Below are 21,967 nucleotides of genomic sequence, written 5' to 3'. Positions count from 1 at the left end.
TAAATAAAAAATCTGTCTCCCTCCGTGGTATGAAACATTGTGAGTAAACAAACTTTAGATTATTTGAATAGGATATGTGTATGGTGGTGAATTATTTCTATACAATTTACTCAATAACCATCACATCACAAGCCTCACCGGTGGTGGGAGTATTCTGTGGCGGTGTTTGATCAACGAGACAATGTAAGAATGAGCAGTGTGGTGACTGGAATTAATTGTTCAAACACTGTACCAAGTAGGTTTTATGTCAAAGAGCAATTGTACCTGTGGTGTACCACGATGTGAAACAGAAATGTGCACATAATAAATGTGGTGTACAGCACGTACGCCAGAATTCTGGCACATTTGGCTTAGGCCTCATGCACACGACCGTATTTTTTTCACGGTCCGCAAAACGGGGTCCGTTTTTCCGTGACCGTTTTTTCGTCCGTGGGTCTTCCTTGATTTTTGGAGGATCCACGGACATGAAAAAAAAAGTCGTTTTGGTGTCCGCCTGGCCGTGCGGAGCCAAACGGATCCGTCCTGAATTACAATGCAAGTCAATGGGGACGGATCCGTTTGACGTTGACACAATATGGTGCAATTTCAAACGGATCCGTCCCCCATTGACTTTCAATGTAAAGTCAGGAGTTAATATACCATAGGATCAGAGTTTTCTCCAATCCGATGGTATATTTTAACTTGAAGCGTCCCCATCACCATGGGAACGCCTCTATGTTAGAATATACCATCGGATTTGAGTTACATTGTGAAACTCAGATCCGACAGTATATTCTAACACAGAGGCGTTCCCATAGTGAAGGGGACGCTTCTAGTTAGAATATACTACGAATTGTGTACATGACTGCCCACTGCTGCCTGGCAGCACCCGATCTTTTACAGGGGGCTGTGATCAGCACAATTAACCCTTCAGGTACCGCACCTGAAGGAGTTAATTGTGCGTATTGTAATATCATTGGTGACCAGCGTGCGGCCCCCCCTCCCTCTATTGTAATATCATTGGTGGCCAGTGTGCGGCCTCCCCCCCCCCCCCCCCCGATCATTGGTGGCAGCGGAGAGTTCCGATCGGAGTCCCAGTTTAATCGCTGGGGCTCCGATCGGTAACCATGGCAACCAGGATGCTACTGCAGGCCTGGTTGCCATGGTTACTTAGCAATATTACAATATTAGAAGCATCATACTTACCTGCTGCGCTGTCTGTGAACGTCCGGGAGCTCCTCCTACTGGTAAGTGACAGGTCTGTGCGGCGCATTGCTTAATGATCTGTCACTTACCAGTAGGAGGAGCTCCCGGCCGGTCACAGACAGCGCAGCAGGTAAGTATGATGCTTCTAATATTGTAATATTGCTAAGTAACCATGGCAACCAGGCCTGCGGTAGCATCCTAATTGCCATGGTTACCGATCGGAGCCCCAGCGATTAAACTGGGACTCCGATCGGAACTCTCCGCTGCCACCAATGATCGGGGGGGGAAGGGGGGGGGGGGGAGGCCGCACACTGGCCACCAATGATATTACAATAGAGGGAGGGGGGGCCGCACGCTGGTCACCAATGATATTACAATAAAGGGAGGGAGGGGGGCCGACTGGCCACCAATGATATTACAATAGAGGGAGGGGGGGCCAGGGGAGGCCGCACACTGGCCACCAATGATATTACAATAGAGGGGGCGGGGGCCGCACACTGGCCACCAATGATATTCAAACTGGGGAGGGAGGGGGGTCTGTCCCCCTCCTGCCTGGCAGCCCCTGATCTCTTATAGGGGGCTATGATATGCACAATTAACCCCTCAGGTGCAGCATCTGAGGGGTTAATTGTGCGGATCACAGCCCCCTGTAAGAGATCGGGTGCTGCCAGGCAGCAGGGGGCAGTCATGTACACAGTTCGTAGTATATTCTAACTAGAAGCGTCCCCATCACTATGGGAACGCCTCTGTGTTAGAATATACTGTCGGATATGAGTTTTCACGAAGTGAAAACTCATCTCTGAAAAAGCTTTTATGCAGACGGATCTTCGGATCCGTCTGTATGAAAGTAACCTACGGCCACGGATCACGGACGCGGATGCCAAACTTGAATGGGTCCGTGAACCGTTGTCAGTCAAAAAAATAGGACAGGTCTTATTTTTTTGACGGACAGGAAACACGGATCACGGATGCGGCTGCAAAACGGTGCATTTTCCGATTTTTCCACGGACCCATTGAAAGTCAATGGGTCTGCGAAAAAAAAACTGAAAACGGCACAACGGCCACGGATGCACACAACGGTCGTGTGCATGAGGCCTTAATAAAACTCCCTCACTATACATTTTTGTGAAGGAACTCTGTGAGACATCAATTACTGTGTGTCTTCAGCGGGCTCTTCACAAAGCTGCCACAGTTTAATCAGTTATAGGTGAGACAGGAACTCACATCTGCCAGTGCTGTTGACATGTTATGAGCTTCAGAATGAAGGATGGAAAACGGCAAACCTTTGTATTGTGACCTGTAATTCACGAACATTTAGTCAGGGAATTCTGATGTAGTGATGCTGTTGCATGGTCACTTCCCAAATTGATGCCAGTGGCAGAGATGGCGGATCCCATTTTGTGGGTGGTTTAGGAGTTAATGGATACATCACTGATGATCCTGGGTAGTGGGAGGGTGAACACTCACCTTTCCAGGCCCAAGTACTATCTGGTATATTCAGCTTCCTTATGCAGGCCAGCAGGTAGAGGAATCCATGACTGAAGAGTGTTCTAGTATCTATGATCATAGTTTGAAGCAACCTTGTCAGTTAAAACCTGAGACAGGGTTTGGAACCCTGCTAACTATTTGAACAGGAAATTATATTTGCATTTCCTGGGAGGTACAGCTTAGAACTAGCGTACTCAGAAACGTGTTGATCTGAGTTAACAATGGAAAATTTGTCACCAAACGGCTATTTAGTATATGCAGCTAACTATAATATGCACAGAGAATTGTCCAAACACTATGAAAGACAGTGGCTAAAGAAAACAGCTTTTTACTGTATATGTATACTCTGCAAGTCTACACACAGATGGAACAAGTATAAAGTCAGATCTATTGCATTGGGAAATGTATTCAATCAAAATGAAATCATAAAATTAAATGCTTTAAGTATGAAAACTGAAATGATTCAGGTTTTGTAGAGATGGAACACCAAGAGAGTCTATGAGCAGTGCAATTCAGTGGTAGTAAATCAATTAGATTTCAGAGTAACTATGTCCAAAACACGTCAGAAACAGTGTCAGGGCTCATGCACATGACCGCTGCCTGTTTTGCAGTTCAAAAATAGCTGAGCACAAAACACAGATACTGGCGGTGTGTGTTCTGCATTTTGTGAAACAGAACATCTGGGCCATAATAGAACAGTGATATCCTTGTCCATAATGCGGACAAGAATAGGACATCTTCTATATTATTGCAGATGTCACGGAACAGACATACATACACATCTTTTCTGGCCCTACTGAAGTAAATGGGTCTGCATCCAACTCGCAAAAAATGCAGATTGGATGCAGACAAAAAATTATGTTCATGTGCATGAACCTTCATTCTGAGTAGGTAATATGAAATCAAGCAGTGAGAAAGGGGCACAGGTGACTGCAGAGAACTAACCACCTAACTTTTCAGCCCATGCTTTCCTCCTTCCCAAAATAAAGATGCAGGACATTTTTTCACTTTTATTGAACGGAGATCAGTCACAGATTTATTGCTATAAGAACTTCCACCATCATGCAGATCTTAAAGTAATATAAAAATTCCATGTGGTCTGAAGTGGTATGCCAACCATCGAGCCGATATCATTCATGTGATGAACTATCACACCCGGGAACGAACAACATAGGAGATCCCGCCTCAATATTCCGCGCTCCTTGCTTAATGACCTGGGAACTATTACTGATCACACTAAAACAAATTCCTGGAAGAAACTGGCCATTCGTTCCAAATACGCCTTGATAAATGTAATCAGTTCTGCCATTTTCAAGAAGCAGAATTTGATATATCCTGCATGAATTACCAATAGCAAAGGAGATTGGACACTTCTGCTGCAGTCTGCAAATTCCTCTTCATAAGGCCTCGATGTGGCAGAAACCCAAACTGACATTCTGCTCTCTGAGTCACCCAAAACACCTAGAAATTAGACCCTTAAATGGTAGGGATCTAAAATGGTAAAAAAAACAAGTTAGTTCATCAAATCCTGCCGAACATAACCGTGGAAACAAGAGGAACACCAACTGTTATTCCGATGAAATTTCTGAATTCGAAAGCCCCGCCCTAGCTGCCCCAGTTCAAAAAGAATGCATCCTCTAATCACCTAAATCAAACCCCAGCTTGCCTAAAGACCATTTAAAACTCAAAAAACCTCTCCATATAGGAACCATCCTGAGATTAAAAAAAATATATGCCCCCCCCCCCCCCACATCATACCCTTGTAGGGGAACCCAAGTACCCCTGAAAAAGCAATCAGTCTTGGACCTACGAATCTGTATAGCTCTATTGGTGACCAGGACATGTTTAGTTAATCAGGTGTAAATCATGGCACTCAAAATAAAGAATTATCTTTGCAAATAAAAAACTATTTTATTCCATCCTGTAGTAGTGGGCCAGGTCCCTGGTACCGTCGAATCCTGATCCTTGTGAAGTACTATTAGCTCTTTTAGATATATGGAGCAAGTGTAAGCAACTAGCACTGATGAAAGAAGACTCGCGTACAGTCTGCTTAGTTTCCAAGAAATTCTGTGTCTCTGTTAACATGTGTTAGGCCTTTTACTGGGCTAACCCCACCCTCCATGGCACATGTCCGCCCAATAATATTACAGATATGCAGGTACAATCCACCTCATGCCTTGACCAATAGGAATACATTTCAGAAATGGAGGGGACACATTTGGAGTGAGAGTGCCGGTGGGTGGAGCGCAAACATGCTCACAATCCACCACCACACCCAGAACATGTGCAAATGCTTCCAAATGAATCAGCCTTTACTTAAACAGATATGGCCCTAATCTGACAACATCCATTTAATCCAGTACAAATCTCCTACTGACCCAAAGTGAACTTCTGTTAGACATGGTTCCGAAAGGGGGGGGGGGGGGATCAGTCTCTGAGGAAGGTCTTTTAAAACAGGGTCGACCAAGAAAGGTGATATAGCATTCACATGGACACCAGTCCCACCAATCAATGTTTAGCAGCATGTTGGGGCCCTCATGGTTCAGTGAGACTGGCATCGGTGTGCTATACCCCACCGTTGCTGATGAGGACTCGCTGGTAGCTTTCACTAAGAACATTGCTCTCAGAGCCAGCAGCCATTAGATCCCCCTCAAACCAATGGTGACGGCTTTCACATGGGGGAGTAGGAACCCGATTGCTGATCTATAGAATTTCCCTGGTAAGGTCCTGACACGATCACGCTCTCTTATAACCAAAATCCGGTCAGACTTTACACAGGGAGACATATACAAAATAAACCTACATAACATTCCTAAGCTAAAGAGAAAGTTCACTATAGTCATCCTATGCTAATAAAAATTTACACAACAATCGTTGAAGTACACGTTATTAGCAACCAACGTTCACGGCCTAAACATAAACAATACAAAATGAGTCACACAGGACTATGTAGACTTGATTACTAAAACAACATATTGTTTGAATGTATTAGACACCAACCAGTTTAGCAATCTTGTCCCTCAATACCTCTAGATGCTCATGAGACGGTTTCAGGATATTAGACGAAAAACGGGAAACCAAATAGAAAAAGGAGATAGAAAAAAAACAGAACTTCAAACCAGGACAACGTTGGCCCACGGTTTCCCTACTGGGATACTGCTCTACGCACTGCAACATGACAAAGTTCACCAGCGTCTTTTCCTTCAGCGGGACCAGACAGTTTTCCAGAGGTTATATCGAATGCCAACAAAGGACTGTGACATGGGCTCCCCCACAGGCAGAGCACTCATGTTTATATTTGCATTACCTGAAGAACTTAGTGGCCCTCATTAGAAAGCCAGCAAGCCGCTAGTCTACAAATTGCCACTGCTCCCTAAGTAGGATAAGAGGCAGAAGTGGCTACAGATTGAGGGGAGGGATTTTGGGCCATCATCAAATGAAGCCACACATCCGTGCTTTTTCCTCTCCAGTAAATAGAGAGAGACAAACGGCGATGAAAATCCTAATCATACCTCCACCAGGTGCTGCCGCAGTGAGATTTATATGCATTATATGGTATCAATAAAAATTTATAATTCCACACAATCCTCAGAGTGCTGCTGTCCTTTAACACAACCGAGAAGGCCTGCAACCAATTACCTATAGTTTGCTATATGGGGCTTACACTCTGACAGGCTTTCAATATTCGGCCAACACTCCCTATCAACTGTGTGTTGATCTACAGACATCAGGGACCATATGTCAACATACTGGTTACCCCAAATCTCCAAACTGCATCAATGCGAGCTGTGGCAAGAAGGTTTGCTGTGTCTGTCAGCGTAGTGTCCAGAGCATGGAGGCGCTACCAGGAGACAGGCCAGTACATCAGGAGACGTGGAGGAGGCCGTAGGAGGGCAACAACCCAGCAGCAGGACCGCTACCTCCGCCTTTTTGCAAGGAGGAACAGGAGGAGCACTGCCAGAGCCCTGCAAAATGACCTCCAGCAGGCCACAAATGTGCATGTGTCTGCTCAAACGGTCAGAAACAGACTCCATGAGGGTGATATGAGGGCCCGACGTCCATAGGTGGGGGTTGTGCTTACAGCCCAACACCGTGCAGGACGTTTGGCATTTGCCAGAGAACACCAAGATTGGCAAATTCGCCACTGGCGCCCTGTGCGCTTCACAGATGAAAGCAGGTTCACACTGAGCACATGTGACAGACGTGACAGAGTCTGGAGATGCCGTGGAGAACGTTCTGCTGCCTGCAACATCCTCCAGCATGACCGGTTTGGCATTGGGTCAGTAATGGTGTGGGGTGGCATTGCTTTGGAGGGCCGCACAGCCCTTCATGTGCTCGCCAGAGGTAGCCTGACTGTCATTAGGTACCGAGATGAGATCCTCAGACCCCTTGTGAGACCATATGCTGGTGCGGTTGGCCCTGGGTTCCTCCTAATGCAAGACAATGCTAGACCTCATGTGGCTGGAGTGTGTCAGCAGTTCCTGCAAGATGAAGACATTGATGCTATGGACTGGCCCGCCCGTTCCCCAGACCTGAATTCAATTGAGCACATCTGGGACATCATGTCTCGCTCTATCCACCAACGTCACGTTGCACCACAGACTGTCCAGGAGTTGGCAGATGCTTTAGTCCAGGTCTGGGAGGAGATCCCTCAGGAGACCGTCCGCCACCTCATTAGGAGCATGCACAGGCGTTGTAGGGAGGTCATACAGGCACGCGGAGGCCACACACACTACTGAGCCTCATTTTGACTTGTTTTAAGGACATTACATCAAAGTTGGATCAGCCTGTAGTGTGTTTTTCCACTTTAATTTTGAGTGTGACTCCAAATCCAGACCTCCATGGGTTGAAAAATTTGATTTCCATTTTTTTATTTTTGCGCGATTTTGTTGTCAGTACATTCAACTATGTAAAGAACAAAGTATTTCAGAAGAATATTTAAAAAACTCAGATCTAGGATGTGTTATTTTTGTGTTCCCTTTATTTTTTTGAGCAGTGTATGTTAAATTTCCTTGTAATTTTCCAAGTTCACCAGCAGGTGGCAGCAATGGATTGGTAAGGAATTAGTTTCAGTTTAGCTTATCTAAGCTGGAATGGATTATTCCAGCTTAGCTCCCGCTCTGTGGAGGTGTGGACTGCTCCCACATCCTGCACCTTGGGTGGAGAAGGAAATTAGGTTCAGTGTAGCCCACCCCCTGCTAGGGTTAGGGTGTGTGTGTGTGTGTGTGTGTAGGAGATCCCCTGCAGGAAGAAAGCCAGGATCTTGTCTCAGCAGAGACATTGATCACCTCCCCAGCCTGAGAACCCTCAGCTTTGGCTGGATGAAGCAACCAGACAACCTCCAGAGATCCAGGACGAAAGCATTCCCTGAGAGCCTATCTGTGAGTAAAGTTCAGAGACATAAGAGAAGCCATATCCCTCCTCAGCTAGTCAGTCCCCACAAAGCATAAGATAAAGAGAAGTGCAGAAGCCAAATTCCTGCCACAGTTACAGAGGTACTAAGCAGACATCTTATCCTGCAAGCTCCAGATTTATAGTGCAGAAGATTTATTTCTGCCAACCATTGCCAAAACCTGCTGGGACCAAATAATAATCTTTATTAGGTACTTATAATTTACAAATATTCAGTAATTCCATTTAGCTTTACTGTTTTTCTTAGCAATATAAACAGTGGTACGTTGCTGTCATCCCTCATGCTGCTTAGTTCACTCCTGGGGGGGATGGGAGGAGGAAAAAAAAAAAGTAGTGCTCACCACTCTCCTGCCCGTCCCCACACCGTCACGAAGGCCCCCCCCGTCCATGCCCCGAGTCCATCACTGACCACCAGTTGCTAGACCAGCCACCTCTGCCACTTATTAGCAAACATATATGTCTTCCTAATTGACACCAGGTGAAATTCTTCTCCAACAAGCAAGAATCTGGTCAAATTTTCCCATTCCTTAGGGCTCATTCAGACGGCCGTATGCTGTCCGCAAAAATACTGAATGCTATCCGTTTTTTTGCGGATCCGCAAAAAAACGGATCTGCAAAAAAACGGATAGCATTCAGTATTTTTGCGGACCCATAGACTTCAATGGGGCCATGTCCTGATTTTCACGGACAAGTATAGGACATGTTTCATTTTTTTTGCGGATCCGCAAAAAAACGGATAGCATTCAGTATTTTTGCGGACAGCATACGGCCGTCTGAATGAGCCCTAAACTGTAGGTACCGCCCTATCTCCCCAGTGTGCCACAATACATTTCCTAGCATAGAATAATAGTTTAGATGCTACTTCTAGATCTTTAGAAGTAACTATTTTGTCCATCACACCCAGGATACATGCCTCAAAGCTAATAGGGAGTTTAAACAGATGATATTTCTCTATTTTTTTCCTTCACATTCCTCCAGAAATGCTGGATCTTTAAACATGTCCAAAGTATATGAACGTCATCTACCCCTACTTCCCCGCATTTTTTACAGCTAAATTGTTTAGATTTATAGCATTTCATTAAAATCTTCGGGGATTAGTATAAACCATAAAGTATATTAAATTGCGTGATTCTATATGAGAAGTTATTTGTAACCTTATTTTTAGACTGTATGGCCTTTTCCCAGAATTCTTCCCGTTGCAAGTTAAGAGCCTCTTTCCATCTGTAATTTAGGGTAGTTATAGCTCTTTTATTTGTCTTCTGATGTAACAGACGTCCATATACTTTGGAAATCAGTCTCCTCCCTGCCACTACAGTAGGTTAGAAATATCCGCTAAAAATCGTAGGAGGGGAGCTATTTGTGTACCTTTTCCTAGCTATGCACGCAGAGCTTGTTTCAATTGTAGATAAAAGAAAGTCAGATCTTTATTTCCCATAATATATTCATTTTTGAGATCTTGATAAGTTATTATATCCCCCTCTCTCCATATCTGACCCAATTTGAATATTCCATATTTCCACCAGATTTTTTGTTCAATTAATTTTAGTTCCTTTAAATGATTATCCCATAACAAAGTGTCTGAGTGTATTTCCTTTTGAGACCACAATTCTTTTACCATGTTCCAAGATTTATTCCATAGGTCAAATAGGGGTATTTTATTAACTTGTTGATTTGACAATATGTCTACTTCTACTAATTGGAAAATACTAAATTTTTCTAGCCTTTTATTGATCCCCGCCACCATATTCTTGTATCTATATGACTTGCTCCACGTTATCATGTTTCTGATCTGTCCAGAAACAAACTACAGCTCCAAATCCGGAACAGATAATCCACCCTCTCTCTCATGGATATATAATATCTGTGCGCTTATCCTCGGTTTTTTACCTCGCCATATCAAGTCCGTTATTAAAGTGGCTTCTGGGGATTATTATCGGTGGATTCCAAAACATATAATTTAACGAGGGTAATATACACATTTTCACCAGTGAGATACGACCTGCCATCAAGATATGTATTTTTTTCCAGACCTCTTTTTTCTTCCGCAACTCCTGTAATTTAGGGATCACATTCAACTGTATATAATCCCCGGGACTAGCTGTGAGCCGAATACCTAGATATTTAGACGATTCTCGGCTCTCTTTAACTTCTAATGATCCTGGTAGGAAACCATTCAGAGGATCAATCGGGATACAGGTCGACTTGGACCAGTTTATATTCAGTCCAGAATATTTACTATAATCTTTAAATACCTGAAATATCTTAAGTGAGCCGTGAGATCCCACAAACAGCATATCATCATCTGCATACAAGGAAATTTTTTGTTTTTGGGCCCCAAATCTAAAGCCTACAATTTGTTTATCTTGTCTAATAATATCAGGTAAAGGTTCCATAGCTATCGCGAATAACAACGGGGATAAGGGGCAGCCCTGCCTAACCCCCCTACCAATAGATATTTTATCTGAATATTCGCCATTCAATATTACCCTTGCAGAAACTTCGACATACAATAATTTTATCCAGGATATAAAATTATCTCCGAATCCCATTCTCTCCAATGTAGCGAATAAGAAGGGCCATTCTATGGTATCGAAAGCCTTTGCGGCATCTATGGTTACAATCATACGTTCATCACAATTCGAGAGTTCCAGCTGGGTATTCATAAAGTATCTAATTATATTGTCAGTTGTAGTTTTGCCTGCCATAAACCCCGACTGGTCCTCATGAATGATCCCGGAAACCACTCTACCTAATCTTTTTGCCAAGGTCCTTGCCGATATTTTATTATCCATGTTAATTAATGAGATAGGGCGATAAGAGTCAGGGAGTACTGGGTCTTTCCCTGGTTTTAATATAAGTGTTATTAGGGCTTCTCACACAGAGTCCGGAAGTTTTCCTGATTCCCTTGAGGATGACGACATATTGAGCAATTTTGAAGGTAATACTTCTTTGTATTGAGCATAGACTTCAAACGAGATCCCATCTATTCCCGGGGTCTTATTCTTGGTTATCTTATATAGAGTTACTTCCACTTCTGTAATGTCTAAAGGAACTTCTAAGCTTCCTCTTTGAACCTCAGTTGGCTTAAGAATAGTAATTTTCTCAAGGAACTGTTGTATTTCCATCACACGATGGAAAAAATAAAGGAAAAAATAAAATAAAAATCTACTTTTCATTTTTTTGCTTTGTTTCTTAATTCAGAAATGTCTAGACAGGGGGCAGGGAAAAAGGGGAGAAATCACTCAGAATTAGACACCTCGATTTCCCCGATGTTTAAGAGGGGAGAAAGAGTTAAACAACAATTATTGATTAACACAAGCGGACAGATTAGTCCACCTAGAAAGAAGAAAGATGATATATCCCCAATTCAGGAAAGGGACCCTGGCTTGATAGAGAGTGCGATGACCACATTATCTGGCGGTGAGTTCCAGCCTGGGGAGAGAGGCACAGAACAGTTAAAAGAGGGGGAGAGAAGTATTCTGATTCAGGCGGAACAGGCGCCGAGTCTGCAGGATATATTCCAAGAGATAAAAAAATTTAATCTGGCAATACAGGACCTCTCTCTCCAGACTGGAAACATTAAAGAGGACCTTTCATTACAATAAAAAAATCTAAACTAAATATGCTGACATGGAGAGTGGCGCCCAGGGATGTCCTTGCACCTACTATTATCCCTGGGCGCCGCTCGGTTCTCCCGGTATAGGCTCCGGTATCTTCAGATTTTCGGCTCAACTGGGAGGAGCCTGCTCTTGTTCTGGGCGTCTCCTTCTCCCAAGCTGGAGTGCTGGCCAATCGCAGCACTCAGCTTATAGCCTGGGAGAAAAAAAAACTCTCAGGCTATGAGCTGAGCGCTGCGATTGGCCAGCGCTACAGCCTGGGAGAAGGAGACGCCCAGGAGAAGAGCAGGCTCCTCCCGGTTGAGCCAAAAATCTGAAGATACCGGAGCCTATACCGGGAGAACGGAGCGGCGCCCAGGGATAATAGTAAGTGCAAGGAGATCCCTGGGTGCCGCTCTCCATGTCTGTATACTTATTTTAGATTTTTTATCGTAATGAAAGGTCCTATTTAAGGAAACGGTGAGGCTCCTCATTACGGATTTACATAAATACAAAGATAGGCTACTAGAAGTAGAGAAGAGAACATCTGATTCAGAGGACCTGTTGCAGATAATAGTTAAAGGGAAATATATTTTAAAGGAAGAAAATATAGTACTTAAAAATAAATTACTGGATTTAGAAAACAGGTCTAGAAGGTCAAACTAGAGATGCCTGGGGTTCCCGGAGGGAGTGGAGGGACAAGACCCTTGTGGTTTTATACAAACCTGGTTAAGGGAACAATTGGGTCAGGATATCTCACACTATAAAATTTTTATAGAGCGAGCTCATAGGTTGCCGGCAAGGCTTAAGGCAGGTGATAAACCAAAGCTGTATTCTGCTTGGATGAAAGTTATCTTCAGTAAAGACAAGTTTGAATTTCACCTAAAGGTCTGGACATCAATTTCTGCTGCAAAATCCCTCTATTACTCCTACTATCACTACACTAAATTTATTGCAAGTGAGCCAGGAGTTCGGCCATACCCAGGTAGGAAACACCGTTGACACCATTATCATCACCATACAGAGACATTATAGGCAATCACACCACTCTGGCATTCCTAACCTGGGAGGTGCATTATAACACCTTGGGAGGACCCTGTGATAGTACCCTGCACACGCTGCAATTGGCGTCATGAACAAACTACAAATTATTATCTACCCATATCCTGACCCACTGCATAAGTGGCATCAGCGCGTACCCGTTCCTGGTCGCTGCAAGTACACTTTGATTGCATTCTGAATTCTGTAATTTAATTATTACGATGATAGTTACTGGGACATATGAGATACACCCTTAATAATAATTATAATAATATACAAGTTATGTGCAAAATAATAGCAGTGTGTACAGTCGTGGCCAAAAGTTTTGAGAATGACACAAATATTAGTTTTCACAAAGTTTGCTGCTAAACTGCTTTTAGATCTTTGTTTCAGTTGTTTCTGTGATGTAGTGAAATATAATTACACGCACTTCATACGTTTCAAAGGCTTTTATCGACAATTACATGACATTTATGCAAAGAGTCAGTATTTGCAGTGTTGGCCCTTCTTTTTCAGGACCTCTGCAATTCGACTGGGCATGCTCTCAATCAACTTCTGGGCCAATTCCTGACTGATAGCAACCCATTCTTTCATAATCACTTCTTGGAGTTTGTTAGAATTAGTGGGTTTTTGTTTGTCCACCCGCCTCTTGAGGATTGACCACAAGTTCTCAATGGGATTAAGATCTGGGGAGTTTCCAGGCCATGGACCCAAAATGTCAACGTTTTGGTCCCCGAGCCACTTAGTTATCACTTTTGCCTTATGGCACGGTGCTCCATTGTGCTGGAAAATACATTGTTCTTCACCAAACTATTGTTGGAAGAAGTTGCTGTTGGAGGGTGTTTTTGTACCATTCTTTATTCATGGCTGTGTTTTGGGGCAAAATTGTGAGTGAGCCCACTCCCTTGGATGAGAAGCAACCCCACACATGAATGGTCTCAGGATGCTTTACTGTTGGCATGACACAGGACTGATGGTAGCGCTCACCTTTTCTTCTCTGGACAAGCCTTTTTCCAGATGCCCCAAACAATCGGAAAGAGGCTTCATCGGAGAATATGACTTTGCACCAGTCCTCAGCAGTCCATTCACCATACTTTCTGCAGAAGATCAATCTGTCCCTGATTTTTTTTTGAGAAGTGGCTTCTTTGCTGGCCTTCTTGACCCCAGGCCATCTTCCAAAAGTCTTCGCCTCACTGTGCGTGCAGATGTGCTCACATCTGCCTGCTGCCATTTCTGAGCAAGCTCTGCACTGGTGGCACTTCGATCCCGCAGCTGAATCCTCTTTAGGAAACGATCCTGGCGCTTGCTGGACTTTCTTGGACGCCCTGAAGCCTTCTTAACAAGTTCTTGATGAACCTATAAATTGTTGATTGAGGTGCAATCTTAGTAGCCACAATATCCTTGCCTGTGAAGCCATTTTGATGCAACGCAATGATGGCTGCACGCGTTTCTTTGCAGGTCACCATGGTTAACAATGGAAGAACAATGATTTCAAGCATCACCCTCCTTTTAACATGTCAAGTCTGCCATTTTAACCCAATCAGCCTGACATAATGATCTCCAGCCTTGTGCTCGTCAACATTCTCACCTGAGTTAACAAGATGATTACTGAAATGATCTCAGCAGGTCCTTTAATGACAGCAATGAAATGCAGTGGAAAGTTTTTTTTGGGATTAAGTAAATTTTCATGGCAAAGAAGGACTATGCAATTCATCTGATCACTCTTCATAACATTCTGGAGTATATGCAAATTGCTATTATAAAAAACTTAAGCAGCAACTTTTCCCATTTCCAATATTTATCTAATTCTCAAAACCTTTGGCCACGACTGTACACTTACCGGTAATCGGATTTTCCAGACCCCACGACAGCACCATAGAGAGAGGGATCCACCCCCAGGGGCAGGAAACCTACAGAAATAAAAGGGTTGAGCCTCTCTACCCATTCAGTGGATTACAGAGCAAGAGAGGGACTCCTACACCATTAGTCATTCTGAACTGAACCAGCATATAAACCACATAATCAATACAGATTTTTTTTTAAAAATTTTACTACTCCAAGTGAAATACAGAAACCATCACCAAGGGAGGGAATTAGGAAGGGTGCTGTTGTGGGGTCTGGAAAATCCGATTACCGGTAAGTGTAATCATCATTTTTCCCCTCCCCATGACAGTACCATAGAGAGAATTACAGAGAAAAAGAACCCTTCCCAGGGAGGGACCACCGCTTGTAAAACCTTTCTACCAAAAGAAAGATCAGAGGAAGAGTGCAGATCCAAACGGTAGTGACGGAAAAAGGTAGAAGGTGAAGACCACGTGGCCGCCTTACAAATTTGCTCAATAGAAGCCCCCGACCTTTCCGCCCAAGAAGTGGAAACTGAGCGAGTAGAGTGAGCCCTCACCGAGACTGGAGGAGACAGGCCTTCCTCCAAGTAGGATTGTATAATGCCCAGTCTAAGCCACCTAGACAGGGTGCTCTTGGTAGCCTTCTTCCCTTTATTCGATCCTGAAAAGAGAATGAATAAAGCAGAAGACTTTCTCCATTCTTCTGTAACTCTGAGATACTGTAATAAGCAACTCCGTACGTCTAAGGTATGAAATGTAACCTCCCCAGGATTTTTAGGATGGTCACAAAAGGAAGGGAGAATTATCTCTTGGGATCTATGGAATTTAGATGCCACTTTGGGTAAAAAGGCCGGGTCAGGTAAAATTATAACTATCATCCCGAATCCTAGTGAAGGGGGGATTAATGGAAATGGCCTGCAACTCGCTTATTCTTCTAGCAGTGGTGATGGCTACCAATAAAACTAGCTTGTAAGTAAGAAGTTTTATGCTAGAAGAATCAATGGGTTCAAAGGGTGCTCTGGTTAAGGAATTTAGCACAAGATTAAGATCCCACGGGGGAACCCTGGGGGACAAGACTGGAGTCATTCTATCGACAGCTTTAAAGAATCGAATGATCCATGGATTTGAAGGAAAGTTTTGCTCGAATAGTACTGATAGGGCAGAGACATGTACTTTAAGAGTACTCTTTACAAGACCTAAAGAAAGACCTTTCTGTAAAAATTCCAGAACCTGAGAAATAGGGACAGACAAGGGTAAATGTTTTGGGTTTAGATTACTAAATTCTATAAATTTCTTCCAGGTTCTAGCGTAGATAGAAATAGTTACACGTTTTCTACTTTTAAGTAAGGTTGCAATGAGCTCCTGAGAGAAACCCTTCTTAATTAATAAGTTCCGCTCAAATTCCAAGCAGTCAGATGGAGACCACTGACAGCTGGATGAAAAACCGGACCCTGGGACAGCAGATTCGGGAGGTCTGGTAGAATCCAGGGGTCTGATATCGACATGGTCCGGAGCAGAGTAAACCATGCCCTCTTGGGCCAGAAGGGGGCAATGAGGATAACCCTTGCCTTGTCCTTCCTGATCTTTTTCAAGACTGCTGGGATCAATTGATAGGGGGGAAAGGCATAGGCTAGTGGGAAGTTTCACTTCAGGAGGAAGGCATCCATCCCATAGGGGGATTCCCTCGGATTTAGTGAGCAAAAAAGTTCCACTTTCCTGTTCTGGCTTGAACTGAAAAGATCTATAACCGGCATGCCCCAAGACTCTGTGATCATGGAAAATATTGAAGAGTTCAGGGACCATTCTCCTTGTTTCAAGGGATACCTGCTGAGAAAGTCCGCCTGAACATTCTCTTTTCCCTTTAATGTGGAGAGCTGATACGTGGCTGACCTGTTTCTCTAATGTCCCCAGTAATCTCCTTGCTTCCCACCCTAGGGCTATCGACCTTGTCCCCCCCTGGTGGTTCACATATGCCACGGTAGCCTGATTGTCTGACAGAATTCTCACGTGTCCTGTGCCTAATAGGGACTGAGAAGCTTTCACGGCCAGTCTTACTGTCACTAATTCTTTACGATTGGAAGAAAACAGTCTTTGACTTGGGGACCACTGGCCCTGAAAATTGTACTCTCGAATATGAGCTCCCCACCCCCAAGGGCTTGCATCCGTGGTCAGGACAATAGGATCTGGATAGGACCATGGGACTCCCTGAACTAGATTGTCCTTGTCCAGCCACCATGATAGACTCTTCCATGTCGTGTTCAAAATTTTTATTCTGACATCCAATGTTCCCCTGTGCTTCTTGAATGCTGTTAGTATCTCTGACTGTAACTGACGGGAATAAAGCTGAGCCCACTCTACCGCCGGGATGCAGGAAACTAGAGACCCCAGGACCGACATCGCCTTTCGAAGAGTCAGAGAGGTGGAAGAAAGGGATTTGATTTGATTCCAGATTTTTGAAATATTTTCTTCTGGGAGATATACTCTCTGAGTCTCTGAATTCAAAACTAGGCCTAAGAACCTTTGTTTTTTTACTGGTTTTAATCTGTTTTTTTTTGTAGTTTATTATCCACCCCAGTTCTTGAAAGGTCTGTACAACAAACTGAACGCTGTTCTCGCAACTCAATCAGGAATTCGCTATGATCAAAAAATCTTCCAGATATGGAACTATCAAAACGTTTTTGATTCTTATGAACAAAACCATCTCTGCCACCAGAATATCCGTGGGGCCATTGACAGGCCAAAGGGTAATGCCTGGAACTGATATTGCTGGATCTGACCCTCCATCGGAATCGCCACTCTTAGGTATTTTTGAAATTTCTGGGACGCCACGCAGGTCCTTGCACAAAGGAAGACACCGTAACAGATGAAGAGGGGTAAAGTAAAACATATTCTTTACTGTTCCTCCGCATTATAATATGCTTTGCCAACAATAACGGCCATACGAAAGAACAATATTGGGAAAGCTTATAACAGACTTCAAGTATATTGAAAACCTGCTAAGAGAGTCGCTCTCTTTTTAAAAGGCGGGTGTTCTTACACTGAGAAACCCGGTGAACATAAGAATTACTACTACTGTATTCACACCAGCAATTATTTTTCAGTGTTTTAATATAGGAAGACCACCTATATGAAATATGGTTCACGGTTTTAATAATACCTGCATGCTAACTAAATAATTTTTTGTTGTGCACAACATATTTTATTCAACTGAGCACTTTCTCATGATTTCAATTTTTTTGCACGACTTTTTGATTTATAATATATTGGACTTTTTTTGCAACTACACTGCTCAAAAAAATAAAGGGAACACAAAAATAACACATCCTAGATCTGAATAAATGAAATATTCTTCTGAAATACTTTGTTCTTTACATAGTTGAATGTGCTGACAACAAAATCACACAAAAGAAAAAAATGGAAATCAAATTTTTTAACCCATGGAGGTCTGGATTTGGAGTCACCCTCAAAATGAAAGTGGAAAAACACACTACAGGCAGATCCAACTTTGATGTAATGTCCTTAAAACAAGTCAAAATGAGGTTCAGTAGTGTGTGTGGCCTCCACGTGCCTGTATGACCTCCCTACAACGCCTGTGCATGCTCCTGATGAGGTGGCGGACGGTCTCCTGAGGGATCTCCTCCCAGACCTGGACTAAAGCATCTGCCAACTCCTGGACAGTCTGTGGTGCAACGTGACGTTGGTGGATAGAGCGAGACGTGATGTCCCAGATGTGCTCAATTGGATTCAGGTCTGGGGAACGGGCAGGCCAGTCCATAGCATCAATGGCTTCGTCTTGCAGGAACTGCTGACACACTCCAGCCACATGAGGTCTAGTATTGTCTTGCATTAGGAGGAACCCAGGGCCAACCGCACCAGCATATGGTCTCACAAGGGGTCTGAGGATCTCATCTCGGTACCTAATGGCAGTCAGGCTACCTCTGGCGAGCACATGGAGGGCTGTGCAGCCCTCCAAAGAAATGCCACCCCACACCATTACTGACCTAATGCCAAACCGGTCATGTTGGAGGATGTTGCAGGCAGCAGAATGTTCTCCACGGCGTCTCCAGACTCTGTCACGTCTGTCACATGTGCTCAGTGTGAACCTGCTTTCATCTGTGAAGAGCACAGGGCGCCAGTGGCGAATTTGCCAATCTTGGTGTTTTCTGGCAAATGCCAAACGTCCTGCACGGTGTTGGGCTGTAAGCACAACCCCCACCTGTGGACGTCGGGCCCTCATATCACCCTCATGGAGTCTGTTTCTGACCGTTTGAGCAGACACATGCACATTTGTGGCCTGCTGGAGATCATTTTGCAGGGCTCTGGCAGTGCTCCTCCTGTTCCTCCTTGCACAAAGGCGGAGGTAGCGGTCCTGCTGCTGGGTTGTTGCCCTCCTACGGCCTCCTCCACGTCTCCTGATGTACTGGCCTGTCTCCTGGTAGCGCCTCCATGCTCTGGACACTACGCTGACAGACACAGCAAACCTTCTTGCCACAGCTCGCATTGATGTGCCATCCTGGATAAGCTGCACTACCTGAGCCACTTGTGTGGCTCAGGTAGTGCAGACTCCGTCTCATGCACCGCCAGCATTCAAAAGTGACCAAAACATCAGCCAGGAAGCATAGGAACTGAGAAGTGGTCAGGTCACCACCTGCAGAACCAATCCTTTATTGGGGGTGTCTTGCTAATTGCCTATAATTTCCACCTGTTGTCTATCCCATTTGCATAACAGCATGTGAAATTGATTGTCACTCAGTGTTGCTTCCTAAGTGGACAGTTTGATTTCACAGAAGTGTGATCGACTTGGAGTTACATTGTGTTGTTTAAGTGTTCCCTTTATTTTTTTGAGCAGTGTATATTGCACACCTTTAGAAGAACAGCACTACCTCACAAAAGAGAATCAACATACTTTGTTCGGCCTAAATGACCTTATATTCCAGGATCCATTGAACAGACTCTTTGAACATTTTTTGGACACCAGGGACACTTAAAATTTGTCCAACATCATCCATTGGAATATATACTTTTCCCAATAAGATCATACACTCAAGAAACCCTTGAGTTATCACTTCACTTTACATCCTTTTTTATATATACATTTTTTTATATATTTTTATCGCATAATATCGCAAATTAAATATTTTAACTAGAAACAATAAATACTTTCAATTTGAACCAAATGAGAGTGTGCCATCGCAATTCTTTTTTCCAATACAATATACCCTCACGGTTTTAGGTGTACCGGTGATTGAGCACCTCTATCCATATTGACCGACTGGTGAGCCTCAGTGATACCTCCATTCGTAAAGTAGAACTGGCTTAGTTGCCCATAGCAACCAATCAGATTCCTCATTTCATTTTCCAAAGGGGCTGTCCAAAATAAAAGATAGAATCTGATTGGTTTAATTTATGCTACAGATTTCCACTGTATATTTCACCGTTTGCAATGCGTAGGGTTAGATCTTTGGTAAATCCGCACCGAAATCCACTGTGGAATGTCAGCAAAATCTGCAGTAAAATTTCCAAAATTTCCAAGAAAGGGACCCTGTCACACACAGCCAGGAAAGGGGCAAGTGGCCGACGTTGGGCTGCTCTCTCCATTCACTCCGCTCTTTTCGGATGTGACACTTTTTACATGGATATGTCGTTAATGGGCAGATATTTTACCCCGCAGGTTTTGTCTATCAATCTGAAACAGTTTGTTTCCAACCACATATTTACTATGCTTTTCTGTGCTTCTATAGGAACTCGACTTTATGGATTAAACACACAGCAGCCATAGCATCACCAAAATTTATGATGCAGCGACCAAGCAGGTTCAATCACCAACCACACAGAGACGGTTACAACAGTCTTCCTATCTGCGTGGCATGCCAGTGGACGCCAGGCTGTTAGTTAAGGCAAGAAGCTTTCAGGATACAAGCCCCAGACCAGCGTCCCAGATGGAGAAACCAAGAGTCAACAGAATCTGCTGAATCTGGGAGGCTGTGTGGTGATAAGAACATCTATTTTTTGATCCAATTCAATTATGCTAATACCAGATGTTGGGTCAACTGGGCCTTTGTGGTATTGTTTAATAAGATAAGCACCAATCTTCACACAAGCAAATCACTTAATCCCATGGAAATGTATGGAGGTCTAGAGATAAAGGGCCAGATTTATCATTAGCTCAAGTCAGAATAATGGAGTGAAAAAGTCACAAATTTTTGAGCAATCGCTTAAACTGCGCAAAAATTTGCGACTTTTATTGGCTCTTCGTTCATCACTACACCCGGGACCCCCACCGATCATCTGTTTGAGAAGGCAGTAGTGCCACAGCTTTCTCTCAGCTTTCCCTAGGCCATGTGACATGACATTCATTGGTCACATGGCCTAGGCGCAGCTCTATACAATGTACAGCGCTCTGATTGGTAAACTGTGAGAAGGTCTGTTGCATTCTCAAACAGCTGATTAGCGAGGGTCCCGGATGTCAGACCACCACTGATCAGATATTGATGACCTATCCAGAGGATAGGTCATCAGTATAAAACTCCCAGAAAACCACTTTAATGTGTGAAGGCTGACTCAAGGAGGAAGATGTTGAGCCAGACTGGAATTATCAGATATACAACTACATTAGGCATATTAATCCTAACATCTCCTTTTAGAGATGGATTGCACAAGGTATTAAATCATTAGTTGATATACAGTATATGTACTAATTTAGTTATATACCTTTAAAAGGGTATTGCGGTAGGAAAAAGTTATCAGATCAGGTTGGTGGGGGTACTACCAGTGGGACCCCCACCAATCACAAGAACAGGGCCCTGTACCCCCAGCAAGCCCCCTGCTGCTCCCCTGAAATGACCTGCGCGGCTAGCCGCACAAGCGCACGTCCGCTCCATTCATTTCTGTGGGTGTTCCGGAGATAGCCAAGCACTGTACTCGCCTATCTCCGGAACTTCCATAGAAATGGATAGAGCAGGATAACTTTCACCTACCGGAATACCCCTTTTTTCAAACTAATTTGGCAAAACGGCAAATCGAATTTTTGAAAAATTCACTCATCTCTAGTTGCCAGGGGAGAAAGGTCAGCCTGGGAGACTATTTTGTTGCTTTCCAGTCTTCTGGACTCACAAAGGAGTGTCTTCGACTCCTATACACTGGGCATTCCATGGCTGGTTTCATGATCCTCCCATCAATTGGTCCAGCAATTTCATTCATTCCTCTTGATTCATTTTTCAGTCACATTGTACACTGCTCATTTCCATGGTTACGACCACCCTGTAATCCAGCAGTGGTGGTCGTGCTTACACAATATAGGAAAAGGCACTGTCCTATGTGCACTCCCACAGTTCTGGCCACCAGGTGGTGAGGTGACAGGTTCTCTAAGTTCTGTTGAAATTAAGGGGCACATTTATTAGG

Source organism: Bufo bufo, chromosome 5 (assembly GCF_905171765.1).
Source record: "Bufo bufo chromosome 5, aBufBuf1.1, whole genome shotgun sequence".
NCBI classification, from domain to species: Eukaryota; Metazoa; Chordata; class Amphibia; order Anura; family Bufonidae; genus Bufo; species Bufo bufo.
This window is presented reverse-complemented; position numbering follows the sequence as displayed.